Source organism: Mus musculus, chromosome 3, assembly GCF_000001635.26.
Source record: "Mus musculus strain C57BL/6J chromosome 3, GRCm38.p6 C57BL/6J".
In the NCBI taxonomy this organism is placed as follows: domain Eukaryota; kingdom Metazoa; phylum Chordata; class Mammalia; order Rodentia; family Muridae; genus Mus; species Mus musculus.
The window spans coordinates 139121592-139136346 of NC_000069.6; the positions used below are offsets into that span (position 1 = coordinate 139121592).

The 14755-nt window shown below is 42.5% G+C and overlaps 1 pseudogene; it reads right to left on the minus strand.

The window, feature by feature from the left end:
* Positions 1-6703: 6703 nt before the first annotated feature.
* Gm4862 overlaps positions 6704-14755 on the minus strand; it is a 65438-nt pseudogene continuing 57386 nt past the window's right edge.

A 14755-nucleotide genomic window follows, 5' to 3' on the forward strand; every position in this document is an offset into this window, starting at 1 on the left:
AGTACCAGAAAGCGGTATGTACATAAACAGCCAAGGCAGGGAAGCAAGCCGTGGTCCCACCCAGCTCTGATGTCCGTGAACTGTAACAAGGGCCAACATGGCAAGTGTCTTAGTCAGGGTTTCTATTCCTGAACAAACATCATGACCAAGAAGCAAGTTGGGGAGGAAAAGGGTTTATTCGGCTTACATTTCCATACTGCTGTTGATCACCAAAGGATGTAGGACTGGAACTCAAGCAGGTCAGAAAGCAGGAGCTGATGCAGAAGCCATGGAGGGACGTTCTTTACTGGCTTGCCTCCCCTGGCTTGCTCAGCCTGCTCTCTTATAGAACCAAGACTACCAGCCCTGAGATGGTTCCATCCACAAGGGACTTTTCCCCCTTGATCACTAATTGAGAAAATGCCTTACAGCTGGATCTCATGGAGTTATTTCCTCAACTGAAGCTCCTTTCTCTGTGATAACTCCAGCTGTGTCAAGTTGACACGCAAAACTAGCCAGTGCAGCAAGATACCCCTAATGGTGCAATTTGGTCCTCATATCTTGGTAATAACCAACAACTGTCTGATTTGACTTAAGACTCACTCAATAGGAGGGAAATAATGTCTGGTAGTAGAAACTTAGTCAACTACCCAGCGTTAGTGAAGTTATGGATCTAAAAGCAGAACCTGTTACCATCACTTTCCTAAACCACTATAATTTCTAGAAATGACAGGGAAACCTTATCCATGATGCCTCAGCAGTATGGCTGCCTATACAGTACCTGAACAATGATTGTATGAGTAGACATGCCAATGGGAAGGGGAAAATATCATAGGGTCCCATGCCTATGCAGAAACCATAGGCAGCTAATGAGTACTAAGAGAGAATTAGCCTCTCTCAGGGATGATCTCTCTAGTGATTGTCCAATACAAAAGTGGTCAGCCCTGAAATCACATACATACAAGCAGCATTAAACAGACTCAGCAGGTTGTACCTATATATTTATGCATTTTTCTATAATAATTTTAAAAGAGGCTACTAACTTCAGAAGAAGAGAGTAAGGACACGGGAAAAGTTTGAGGGATTTGGGAGTGATATAATTATAATTTAATTTTTTTTCTTTAGTAAGAAAAGCAAGACTTCTCTATCACAAGAAAGGAAAACTATGTCAGAAAAATGCATGGCAAAAATCATTACTCAAGGGAAGGTTTGTGCCGAAGAGCCAAGCGCAGAAGAAATTGGAGCCCTTGACCTTTCTTCCATGCCCCATGTCACTTTGCTCAAGCCAAGCACTCTGTAATCTTACATCCTTACTGCAGCACTGGGGCTGTTATTTTCCCGTTTGAGCCTTAGAACCAAGAGAGATTCCTACTGCATCTTTGCAGAACCCAGAAACTGTAGAACTGTAGCATTCTCCTAAGGAGAATAGCTGTGAAATGGTAGAGTTGTTCCCATGGGTATAGGAAGCAGTCTGAGCGGTGTTTGCCCAATACTCACGGCCACCCAGACTTCTGACTCTAACCTTGCCTAGAAGTGAGTGTTGCCCAGGTTTTCAGCCATGATCTTGAGAGGAGATAGGATGGACAAGGTGAGCCCTAAATCTAATGACAGATTAATTTATTTATTTATTTATTTATTTATTTATTTATTTATTTTAAGAAATAAGAACTGCAGATGAATGGACACAGAAAAGATATGTGGTGGTGGGAGGTGAGGATCAGAGCAATTCGTTTATGTGGGGGTGGGGCAGGGAACACTGTGGGTTGCTCAGAGTCTTCAGAAACTGAGAAAGGTTGGCAGTGATCTTTTTTTTTCCCTGGAACCACCAGCGAGGGCAGGCCATGCTGACAGCTTGATTTCAGATATTGGCCTTCCAAATGGTGGGAAAATAAATTTCTGGTGTTTTAAGCCATCGAAGTTTATGGGAATTTGTTACAGTGGCCCTAGGAAACTTTTGTAGTAGAGTGTATAATTCTTCTCCTCTACTTTATCTTGGCTATGATTTTCTTTTCTTTTCTTTTTAAAGTCTCTACACAAAAATAGCTTTTGTTGGTGTGCTGGCTGGTTTTGTGTGTCAACTTGAGTTATCACAGAGAAAGGACCTTCCCTTGAGAAAATGCCTCCATGAGATCCAGCTGTAAGGCATTTTCTCAATTAGTGATTAAGGGTGGTGAGGGCCTAGCCCATTGTGGGTGGTGCCATCCCTGGGCTGGTAGTCCTGGCTTCTATAAGAAAGCAAACTGAGCAAGCCAGGGGAAGCAAGCCAGTAAGTAACGTCCCTCCATGGCTTCTGCATCAGCTCCTGCTTCCTGCCCTGCGTGAGTTCCAGTCCTGACTTCCTTTGGTGATGAACAGCAATGTGGAAGTGTAAGCTGAATTAACACCCCACCCCCCCACCCCCCAACCCCCCTCCCCGGCAACTTGCTTCTTGGTCATGATGTTTTGTGCAGGAATAGAAACTCTAAGACAGTTGGTACAGTAATAAAGCCATAGTTATAGGACATGTCTTTCCCCCGCCCTGGGAGCAGGCTGGACTGGAGGGAGAGAAGCTTGGACCGGGCGTGGGGGGTGGGGGGTGGGGGATGCAGGCAGGATCTCAATCAGCGGTGAGTGTGAGGGTTAAGAACACACATCCCTGAGAGCAGCTTTAGAGAACTGCTTCTATTTACTGGGAGACACAAAGGCTATGTAAACCTTTGGGTGCTTGAGTAGGGGCTATGGAGTGTGTGTACATCATTGACAGGGCCAGAGTTCTGGAGATGCCTTATTTGCATGAGGAAGAAATCCCGCACATGACCTTATAAGGGGAAAGGCAGTTTAGCCTGGAAACCGGTTGCGTGGTTGCGTGATATCCTCTGAGGAGACAAGGGCGGGGTCGGGGGTGGAGTGGGGCAGAGAGCACAGGGCTACACGGTACAGAGCATGTAACCCAGGGCAGGGGGTAGTGAGCGTGCTCCAGCTGATCTCAGGATGAGATTTCCCAGGTTCGGACAGCCTCGACACCACCCTCGCTCCAGGCCTGCTCCTCCCTGTCCCACACGTAGTTTGGGATTTTCTTTTGAGTTTCATTTTTTAAAATCTGTTCCAATCGGTCTCTAAGCTGCCTGCGCCTTCTTTGCAATTTGAGTGCTTGCTACCTTCTCCCTGTGGAACAGCTCTTTTCTTCAGGCATCCGTAATGCCTATGGCTACTTTGACCAGGTTCTTAGGCCACTCGGTTTCTTCTTTCTTGACTACTATTTATTTGTGGCAGACATTGAGTCATCGTTGCAGCACTAAAGATTTTGATGTTAGTCTGCAGCTCAGCCCCATTGGCTTCTAATTTGTGCAATTAAATTAAGTTGCTTGATCTTCCGTTCAAAGCCGTTACTTTTTCTCTACGACCCTTTCCTCTCCAATTTCCTTCATCCTTCTTTGAAGCTGGCACACTGACTTCCCAATCATGTTAACTAGCAACAGCAAATTTCTGATTTCCCTCTGCCATTTCCCTTTTCAATTTTTCATCCTGTCGTTACTTCAAAGGAAGTTCCAGGAGAAGAACACGTTCAAAGTACGGAGATAAAGATCTGGCTCTGAATGACTTATTCATTTGCGGCTTTGAAGAGCCTGCCTTATTTAAAAAGAAACATTCAAATGTGCAGAACTGTGTTTGGTTGGAGCAGATAATGTGACACAGGCCATGATGAATTACATATTTATCAGTAATTACCAGTTATTAGAGTCGATCACAAAGTAATGAATTAAAATTTGATTTCAAGAAACTTCCTATGTATTTTGGAAACACACGTCTTAACTTCCAGAACCTATTTTTTAGAATACTAAGGAAGCATAATTTTCATATAATCATGGATTTTCAGGGTTTCAGAGAGATGACAGCATTATTACCACTTCACAATAGTTTCATGTACAATTTCCATGTTTTCCTTTTCGCAGCAGAGAAAAATAGGTCTTCACACAAAAAGCAACAGTAGTAGTCCTTCTAAGGCTATTTTAATACTAATTTGGAGTTTTCCTTGCAACTACCTCATGTTTATATAATTAATATTGCTTTAGCATATGTGAACTACCAGGAGATGTCATTCGTATAACTGAATATATGAAAAACTTGAAACTTATAACCTTACTCAAATGGGGGACCAACATGCTAAGGAGGTTGAAAGGTTTCTGAACAGTACCCTAGCTGTACATATATGTTATATACGGTTATAATGATTGTCAAGGTGACAGGATCTATGGTCTCTTAGGGGAGAAACCTCCAGATGTATCTGGAAGAGGGGTTCTAGATTGAGGGACTTGAGGAGGGAGTCCCTACTCTAAATGTTAATGGGACCATACTGTTAGTTGGGGTCCATGACTAAGTAGAAAAAGGAAATGAGCTGGGCACCAGCGTGCACTGCTGTCTGCTTTCCGACTGTACTGGCTGGGTTTGTGTGTCAACTTGACACTAGCTGGAGTTATCACAGAGGAAGGAGTCTTCCTTGAGGAAATGCTTCCATGAGATCCAGCTGTAAGAACTTTCCCAATTGGTGATCAAGGGAAAAGGGGCGAGGGCCCAGCCCACTGTGGGTGGTGCCATCCCTGGGCTGGTAGTCCCGGGTGCTATAAGAAAGCAAGCTGAGCAAGCCAGGGGAAGCAAGCCAGTAAGTAGCACTCTTCCATGGCCTCTGCATCAGCTCCTGCCTCCAAGTTCCTGCCCTGTGTGAGTTCCTGTTCTGAAGTCCTTTGGTGATGAACAGCAGTGCAGGAGTGTAAGCAGAATAAACCCTTTCCTCCCCAACTTGCTTCTTGATCATGATATTTTGTGCAGGAATAGAACCCCTGACTAAGACACTGACTGTGGATGCAATGATACCTGCTGTGTCTCATTCTTGTGACCATGACCTCTCGCCATGGTGGACTTTATCCTTAAGTGTGAGCCAGAAATAACTTTTCTTAAGTTGTTCCCATCACCCCACCACACCGTTATTCTGTTGTAGCAATGAAAAAAAAATCTAATACAATGAGTGTGTTTTTTAAAGCACAGGAGAGATTGAAGGAGACGTCTATGTAGAACCTGAATATACTCAGCAAAGCCGAGCTCTCTAAGACTTGGCAATGGAAGGAAGTAATGGACATGAGGTGAGAATCACTAAGGTCTGCTTACAGCAAAAGACAGGGATGGTTGCTAGGTACATCAATGGTCATGGTTGCTAGGTGCAGCAATGGCCCTAACTCCATGGCCACAGCTCTCCAGGCTACAACCGTGTTCACAACAACCCATGAAGGGTTTGGTTTAACCAACTGAAGAATTTGTTTTGTATGGTAATACATATCGAATTCCTTAAGTAAAATGGAAAACAAAATTTTTACCAAATTAGCATTTCAGAACATCCAACAGGATCACATCAGTCTTTAAAGAGTAGGGGGCCTGAATAATCATTTTTATACTATTGGATTCACTTACTGGAAGAATAACTGGTAGCAGATATTCATGTGTATTAACTTGCTCTTCAATTCCAGTACTGATATTGGCAGCATAAGAATGAACACACACACACACACACACACAAGCCATATGTTATTAGGCTGATTGTGAACATCTGTTTTTTCCTCTGTAGTGTTTATCTGCTTGCAGCTGAAGAAGTAAAAAGGCCAAATGGGAAGCTGACAGTTATTCACCCGGAAGATGTCAACAAGTCAGAAAATATTTTAGCTAGAAAATTGCTCTGAAATAGATGTTAGAAATAAAAATCAGAGAATAAAGGTTAGAAAAAGCATGAAATGAGTTTGGACATCAGAAAAACCTGACAGGCATACCTCTAGGCCGTGTATTATTCCTTCTGAAAACACCTCCATGTTAACAGCCTCTCACGGTGGAGACTCCAGAGGTTGGAGTCATGGTCCGGAAAGCAATATTTAAGAAAAGTGAGGAGAAATCAGCTACAACAGTGGCTCCCAACCTGTGGGTCGCAATCCTGTTAGTAACCTTCTATCTCCAAAAATATTTACATTACAATCCATAACTGTGGCAAAATTAGAGTTATAAAGTAACAATGATATAATTTTATGGTTGTGGCCATCACAACATGAGGAACTGCATTAAAGGGTCACAGTTTTAAGAAGGCTGAGGAACACTGAACTGTAAGGTCTTTATAAACTATAGATGAGCTAGATGCTGCAGAACACACCTTTAATTCCATCCTCTGGGGGACAGATGGAGGTAGAGCTCTGTAATTTTAGGGCAACTTTGTCTACATAGTGAGTTCCAAGATAGCAAGGGCTACATGGTGAGACCCTGTCTCAACAAAAACAAAACAAAACAAAACAACTTTTCCCAACCCCCAAACTGCAGGTGGTCTAGCTCATCTTGATGTAAAATAATATTCTCATAGTCTCTGACCTAGGTTGTATAGAAATGGGTCCCCTGAAGACCAGTAACAAAATATAACTTACTTTATACAGTACTTAATTATGGAATGAATAAATCTTGTAATCTAAGCATACATCTGTTCACAAAGCCTGAAGCTGTAGAAAACCTGTGATAACCTTACAATTACACAATAAAACCCAGCAACATAACAACTGCTAGCAATTTTTATTTTGTATTTATAAATAGGATGCAATGTAGTTATTTTATTTCTATTTTTATTTATCTTTATTTTTTTGCCCCAATTCCAAAGTCTGTATTGTTTTAGAGAAGATGACCCATCCACTCAGTGGGATGAAGAGCTATGTCTGGGAGCCCATCAGTAGTGCCAAAAAGGATTCCGGTTTATCCACGTCTGCTCATAACCCCAGTCATGGGCACGCGACTTATAATCAACCAGTTCTTCTGACTTAAACCATAGACTCTCCACTGAATCGCTGCCACAAGTGATGTTCCTGCCACCTTGAATGCAAGATTCCCCACGAATAGTGCCTGGTTTAGAATATGCTGGATTGGTCTCTCGCAACATCACTCGGCCTCTTTTCACCAAATTGAGCCCCTCCCAGACCATGGCACCTATGTGTCCTGAGTTCAAGTGCTTCAACGGCCCCGGGAAGAAAGGATGGTCTTTCCAGTCAACATAGCGCTGCTTCAGATGTTCCTCAGAAGCCCAAAGGAACTTCACGGCCATCAGGCAGAACCTCTTCTCCTTGAAGCGCTTGATGATCCCTCCCACCAGGCCATGCTGCACGCCATCGAACTTGATGGCAATGAAGGTATGCTTGAGGCTGGCCAAGGTACAAGAAAGCTGGCAGGTCAGCTGGTGTCTGCGATGAACGATGGGAACAAAGAGCAGCAATGCAATTATTAAGCATCTTTTAAGCCGGGTGTGGTGGTGCACGCCTTTAAACCCCAGCACTCCGGAGGCAGAGGCAGGCAGATTTCTTGAGTTCGAGACCAGCCTGGTCTACAAAGTGAGTTCCAGGACAGCCAGGGCTATACAGAGAAACCCTGTCTCGAATGTATGTGTGGATGTTCATGTGCGCGCATGTGTTAGAAACCAGAGAACAGCCTTAGGACTCAGTTTTCAGGTGCTTCTTCCCTTGGGTTTTGAGTTGCTGAATAGGTTGGTCTGGCTAGCCCAAAGCCTCAAGGATGTGGCCATCCATCTCTGTCTCCCCAGCACTGGATTTATGAACGATTGCCAATATGGCTAAGTTTTATTGAGAATCTTCTTGAAGATTTTTCTTGAGAAGTTTGTAACATGACTAAACTGTATTTACATCACTGCCACCCTCCCCTCTTCGCACATGGTCTCCCGAGTCGCTTGTATGTGTGTGGGTTTAGAACTGACCGCTCGGGATTGGCTAACGTCTCACTGGTCTCGTCCCTGTAGAAAACGAATTCTCTCTTCTTCAGCAGCCACTAGCCAAGAGCCTGTAGCTCTTCAGACGTTGGTGGGTTCTTTCTCCCACCCGGGTTGACATGGCATCTAGTGTGGTCATTATGCAGGTTTCGCTTAGGCAAACTTTTGTTGACATTTTGTGGATGCAGCACCCCTGTCATGTCGAAAAGACTCTTTCCCACAGCAGGCACCCCAGTCCTTTAGCTCTCCGATGAATTCTCCTTATAAATATTACACTGGCATTTCCCACGGGCTCTTGTTGCTCTTATTTGTCAGTGTTTTAAAACGTTGGTAGAAGGCTGGGCCAATAGATGGACCACAGGTTAGAGCCTAAGAGCAGTTGCTCATGCTCTCTGCGGAGTAGAAACCAGAGTGAGAAATAGCAACAATAACCAGGAGAGCCAAATGTGGTAGGATTTACTACAGGTCATCCTAGGAGACACGCCCAGGAGACAGTAGCTTAAAGCACCCGATTCAGGAACTGCTCATCAAATATCACTTCTCCTTACACTTTGGAGAGACAACCATCGCTAAGGTCTTCTTACATAACCTTCTCAGAATCTTCTAGTTACATTAGAAACATTGATGCTTTATTTGAAAAGTTAGTATGTTTAATTAGAAAGTTATACTAAAACAATGTGTTTTATAGTGTCTCTAAAAAGCAGAGTTCTTCGGGCTGGAGAGAATGATCAGTGGCTATAGCACTTGATACTGTTGCGATGGAGCTGGGTTCTGTCTACAGCACCCAGGGCTCAGAACCACCGAAATATTCCAGGCAGTCTGACATCTTTTCTGTCTTCCTTCGGAACCAGGCATGCACGTATGTAGTGCACATACATACTTGCAGGCATGAACACACATACCTAGAATAAAAAAATTGAAAAGCAGAGTTTCCCGATGTGCATCTAGAAAAACAAACAAAGATAAAAATTAAGCTTCCATGCGAAAGAAATCACTCGTTTGAAAACATACTTTTCTTATGCTTGATGAAAATTATAGAGAGTGGACTACTTAATTGGAACCATGAAGAAAACAAGTAGGTTAGAGCAAGCACATGTGTGTAAAATAACAATGGCTTTCTACTATAAGCTGCTTGGACATAGCTTAGTCTTTCTTAGATCCTAATACTTTTTGGAGATTTTTAAAATTAATTAATTTTTTACACTCCATATTCCATTCCCTGCCCCCCATCCACCCTCCCCACCCCTCCATTTCCACATGGTTGCCCCCGCCTCCCCCCCACCTGACCTCTAAACTCCCTGGGGCCTCCAGTCTCTTGAGGGTGAGGTGCATCATCTCTGAATGAACAGACCTGGAAGCCCTCTACTGTATGTGTGTTGGGGGCCTCACATCAGCTGGTGTATACTGTCTGTTTGGTGGTTCAGTGTTTGAGAGATCTCGGGGGTTCAGATTAATTGATATTTCTTGTCCTCCTACAGGATCGCCCTTCTCCTCAGCTTCGTTCAGCCTTCCCTAATTCAACAACAGGGGTCAGCTGCTTCTGTCCATTAGTTGGGTGCAAATATCTGCATCTGACTCTTAGCTGCTTGTTGGGTCTTTTGGAGGGCAGTTATGATAGATCCCCCCTTTTTTTGAGCCCTTCATAGCCTCAGTAATAGTGTCAGGCCTTCTGGTCTCCCCTTGAGCTAGATCCCACTTTGGGCCTGTAGCTGGACCTTCTTTTCCCGAGTCTCCTTTCCATTTCTGTCCCTGCAGTTTTTTCAGACAGGAACAATTATGGGTCAGAGATGTGACTGTGGGATGGCAACCCCATCCCTCACTTGATGCCCTGTCTTCCTGCTGGAGGTGGGCTCTCTAAGTTCTCTCTCCCTACTGTTGGGCATTTCATCCCTTTGATTCCTGAGCTTTTCGGAGCTCTTAATGTATCAGCTTACACAAATTTGCCTTAGATTTATTACTGTACAGTTTCTATTAATTGTCTCATTATGGTTTTTACAGTCAGTCCAATATTAGCCACTGAACAAAATGCTAGTTTTGTTACTTTAATGTAATGCTATAGTCAGTTTTATGATACGTTTTTGCACACATATGCAAGTAGAATCATGCATTAAATTTCTTGCTAATGCAATTACTGCATCGATTTTTTTTTAAATTGTAATAGGAATTGACAAATTGTCCTGCAATCAGATGCTCTCTGACGTCCATGGAGAGCAGAAAAGGGCGTTTGTTTCCCTAAAGAAGCACTGGTATTTCGGCTTTCTAATCTTTCTTAAGGTTCCAAGTGGAAAAAGTGCTACATCAATTTTTAAAAGTCCTTTGAATTAATTACATTGAAGTTGATTATTTTTTCATAAGATCTTTGGCTATTTTTTTACTCATGTTCCTCCCCCCCCCCCCCCATTAGCGTAAGCTAGATCCTATTCGTCTTCTCCAAAATTCCCCCTGGGGACTTTTGGTTTATCCAATATAAATATTCAGAATTTTATTTATTTATTTATTTACTTCTGACTTAAAAAGCCTACAAGATCTGGCCCCTGGTTTCCTCTCTGACCCTATTTGTAAATTTCCTTTTGATTTTTGTTTTTCCTTTCTGCTGGCATCCACTGGTTCTCCTTAAGCACAGATTCCAGGGTCTTTGCGCTTGGTGTTTCTTCTGCCTTCTTCTCTCTGGCTGTATGTCAGCAAGGGCCTCTTATACCCAGTCCTTTGCTCTTCTGTCCTGGCAGAGAGCCTTCACCTCACTACCCTGGCGAAAAGCAGTGCTCGCTTCCTTCCGTTCTGTCCTTCTCACCCAGCCCTATTTTCTTTCTTCATAACACCCTGCCTGGAATGTTATAAATACATCACTTCTCAGCAGCAGGGCAGCAACTGACAGTGTCTAGGACAGTGGTTCTCAACCTTCCCAATGCTGTGACCCTTTAATACCTTATGTTGTGGTGCCTCAGGACCATAACTGTAGTTTTGCTTCTGTTATGGATCAGAACATCAGAATGTATGTTTCCTGATGGTCTCAGATAACCCTTATGAGGTCATTGGATCCCTGGGGGTCTCCACCTGGTCTAGTAGACCTGTTACAACAGGGGTTTAAAAGTTGCCTCTACTAGTATCCAGTGGCTATGAGCTAGGGATGTTACTATGTATCCTATGCTGCACAGGAAAGTTACTTCACAAAGACTTGTCTGCTCCACAGTGTCCGTATAGCAGAAGTTGAGAAACTCTGATACACATTTTTTTTTATGGAATTTTGTCTTCACCTGTTTTCAGAGATGCCACTTAAAATAATTGGAAGAGACCCGTCCCTGAGTGTCCCGCACAAGCAGTGAAAATGACTATCAGATGCTGGCCAGCTGGGCAGCAGTCCTGCTTGCTAGCAATCATAGACTGTTAGGATTGGGAGACTGCTCCCTTTGTACGTCAAATGGTTCTTTATTAAATGTATTCAAAATAGGCAGGCTAGTCTGTGTCTTTTTTTTTTTTTTTGTCTTGTTTGTTCTTTTGTAATTGATTCTAGTTGTTCACATACTAAAGGAATTAAAAGTTTACTGATGTATTTTAAATATTTTTTCCCTTCAGTGAGCTGTTTTTTGTCTTTTAAATTTGTAGTGGTGTTTGTCTTTTGGGATCTCGGTGCAGTGAAATGTGTTTCTGAATGACATCTGGGTTTCAAATCATTCCGAAAAAAGTCTTGTGCTCAGCAGGGCATGGTGACATGTGTCTGTAATTGCAGGACTTGGGAGTCTTAGAGCCAGAGGCAGCAAGCTTGTGAGGTTGTGGCAGGCTCTGCTGTGTGGTAAGACAGTATCTCATCACACAAAAAGCTAAGCAGAACAAAAAGTCTTCTACTCTAAGGAAAATAAAATAAAAAAGACAAGCCATAATTTTCCTCCCTTTCCTCCTTCCTTTATTCCTTTCTTTCTATTTCTTTTTTGTGTAACTAAATATTTATACATTTGGAACTTATTCTGAGATTGTCCTAAAATGCTAGCCCAATTAATCAAACTACCTTACTGACTAACTCATATATTAAATAATATAAAGAGTTATTTCTATCATACACTAGTTTTCTATGGGTAGCTGTATTTTTGAACTCTGGTTGACAAAAGTTAACTGGTTCTCTCCATACATGTGTTTTTATAAGTTATGCTCTTTAGGTATGGGTTTGTTTGTTGTTTGTTGAACTAAGACATTTTCGTCTTCAAAAAGACAGGTTGGGGGCTGGAGAGATGGATGAGTGGTTAAGCGCACTGGCTGCTTTTCCAGAGGTCTTGAGTTCAATTCCCAGCAATCGTATGGTAGCTCCTAACCATCTATAATGAGTTCTGATGTCCTCTTCTGGCCTCACACATACATGAAGGCAAAATGCTGTAAACATAAATAAATAAATTAACTTTTAAAGAAAGGACATGATGAAACTCTTCAGAATTTAATTGCATGTGGCATTGAATTAACTTATTAAAGTGTTAATAAGTGTTAAAAAGTGTTTGTTCTGGTTTCACCCTTATATATCCAGGCAGAGCAAAGCATTTTCTTTCATTTAAAAAAAAAAAAGACTTCCAGAGCTGGAGAGATGGCTCAGTAGTTAAGAGCACTGACTGCTCTTTTGGAGGTCCTGAGTTCAAATCCCAGCAACCACATGGTGGCTCACAACCATCTGTAATGAGATTGGATGCCCTTTTCTGGTGTGTCTGAAGATTGCTACCGTGCACTTACGTATAATAAGTAAATAAATCTTATAGAAGAGCTGTTTTTTTTCAAAATCTTGCTTTATTAAAATGCTTTATATATGATTAAGCTTATATAGTTAGTTTATATATGATTATGGTTTGCTTCTATGCATCATGCACTTAGAACCAAATTATCTTATATGTACATAAACTAAAAGTAGTTAAGTTGGCCTCACCTCATTTTGTTTACAGTATAACTAGATTTAAAAAAATAAATAATGATAATGGCTAATGATCTGAAATCGTTCTTTTTTTTGACTTTTTTTTATTAGGTATTTTCCTCGTTTACATTTCCAATGCTATCCCAAAAGTCCCCCATACCCACCCCCACAATCCCCTACCCACCCACTCCCCCTTTTTGGCCCTGGCGTTCCCCTGTACTGGGGCATATAAAGTTTGCACGACCAATGGGCCTCTCTTTCCAGTGATGGCCGACTAGGCCATCTTTTGATACATATGCAGCTAGAGACACGAGCTCCGGGGTACTGGTTAGTTCATATTGTTGTTCCACCTATAAGGTTGCAGTTCCCTTTAGCTCCTTGGGTACTTTCTCTAGCTCCTCCATTGGGGGCCGCGTGACCCATCCAATAGCTGACTGTGAGCATCCACTTCTGTATTTGCTAGGCCCCGGCATAGTCTCACAAGAGAGAGCTATATCTGGGTCCTTTCAGCAAAATCTTGCTAGTGTATGCAATGGTGTCAGCGTTTGGAAGCTGATTATGGGGTGGATCCCTGGATATGGCAATCACTAGATGGTCCATCATTTCATCACAGAAGAAGAGCTGTTTTAATAAGTAAATAAATAAATAAATAAATACGTAACAAACCTTCCAGCATTTCTCAAGCCATTACTATACTTTCCCCCCTCTTGTTTATTCCTATGTGGATCACAGAATCTTATTTTGAAAATGGGACCATTCTCTCATTTTATTTCCTAACATATTTTTTTTTTTTTTGGTCTGGTGACTTGCCTTCTATTGGGCACAAAAGGATTAGAGGAATGCATCTAACCTAAGAGTGGGACTTAGGACTGATATGAAGGCCATCTACTTACTGTTGGAATCGTTCTATGTGTCTTTCAACCCCATAGACACATCATAGTCAGGCTTCAGGTTTAGGTCTATGCATACCTTGCCCTTTTCTCTCACCCAGTGGCTTGCTTAATAGTAATGACTAAAGTAGCGTCTGGTTATTCTAGAGAGCCAGGAGTGTTGAATTGCCTGGTTCATAAGCTCAAACCTTATAAAGGGGATTTCTGCCTCAAAACTTGTAGTAATATAGTTTGAATGTAGAACACTGCCCCTCCCTCCCCATAGGTTCCTGTGCTTGAACACTAGTGATGCTGTTTTGGAAGGTTATAGAAGCTTCATGAGGTGATAGGTCAGTGGAGGAAGTGGGTTACGATGAGTGGGTCTTGAGGTTATAGGTGGGCTCTACTTCCTGTCTGTTCTTTGTTTCCAGACTGTAGGCCCCATGTGTCCAGCAGGCTCAACTCTTGCACGCTGTGGGTTGCCCTGGTGCTGTTTGTATTCTGATGTTAATTCTGCTTCCTCAAGAGGGGCTGCCCCTGGGAGGAGTGGATCACGTACTCAGGTGATTTTATGTAAACCTTCTCCCTATTTTAACTGATCAAATAAAGGCTAGATCCTGAGATTGGGCAGTGGAAGGGAAAAGTGGGGCTGGAGGTCTTAAAGACTGGGGTAAGGGTAAGAGATGAGAGAAGAAGAGGACAGAGGAGGAAGAGGTGGAGCAGAACCTCGTGGAGCAGAACTTCTGCAGAAGCTGCAAGTAGCAAGGGGTCTCATAGCTGGGGAATAGATTAGTATGGTGATTGATCTGCCCAATGTAGGCATATAGCTTATAAATATAACAACTGAGTTGCGTGTTTTTTAAATACAGGCTTATTGGGGTAAGAAATGACCACAGCACTTACTCCATTCTGGTCCCATCATTTTGGACTGTACCATCTCAGATTGATTTTGTCAGCTGACATAAATCCTTCCTCTCTCAAAAACTTGCTGCCAGGCATTTAGTGAGAACAATGAGAAAAGCTAGCACCACAATGCCATTTGCCAATTAAAAACCTTCGACAAAATCATCCCAAACTTAGAAATCTGTTGACTCCGCTAAATCTCACAAGAAATAGCTCAGCTCCTGAGTCAGATTTTTTTTTCTCAAGTGGCTCCTTCATTAGCATGAAAAATTCCCCTCCTTATACCCTAGAGGCAAGCATTGTATACCAGGAAGACTTTGGGCAACCATGAGGGTTTGAGACTTATGC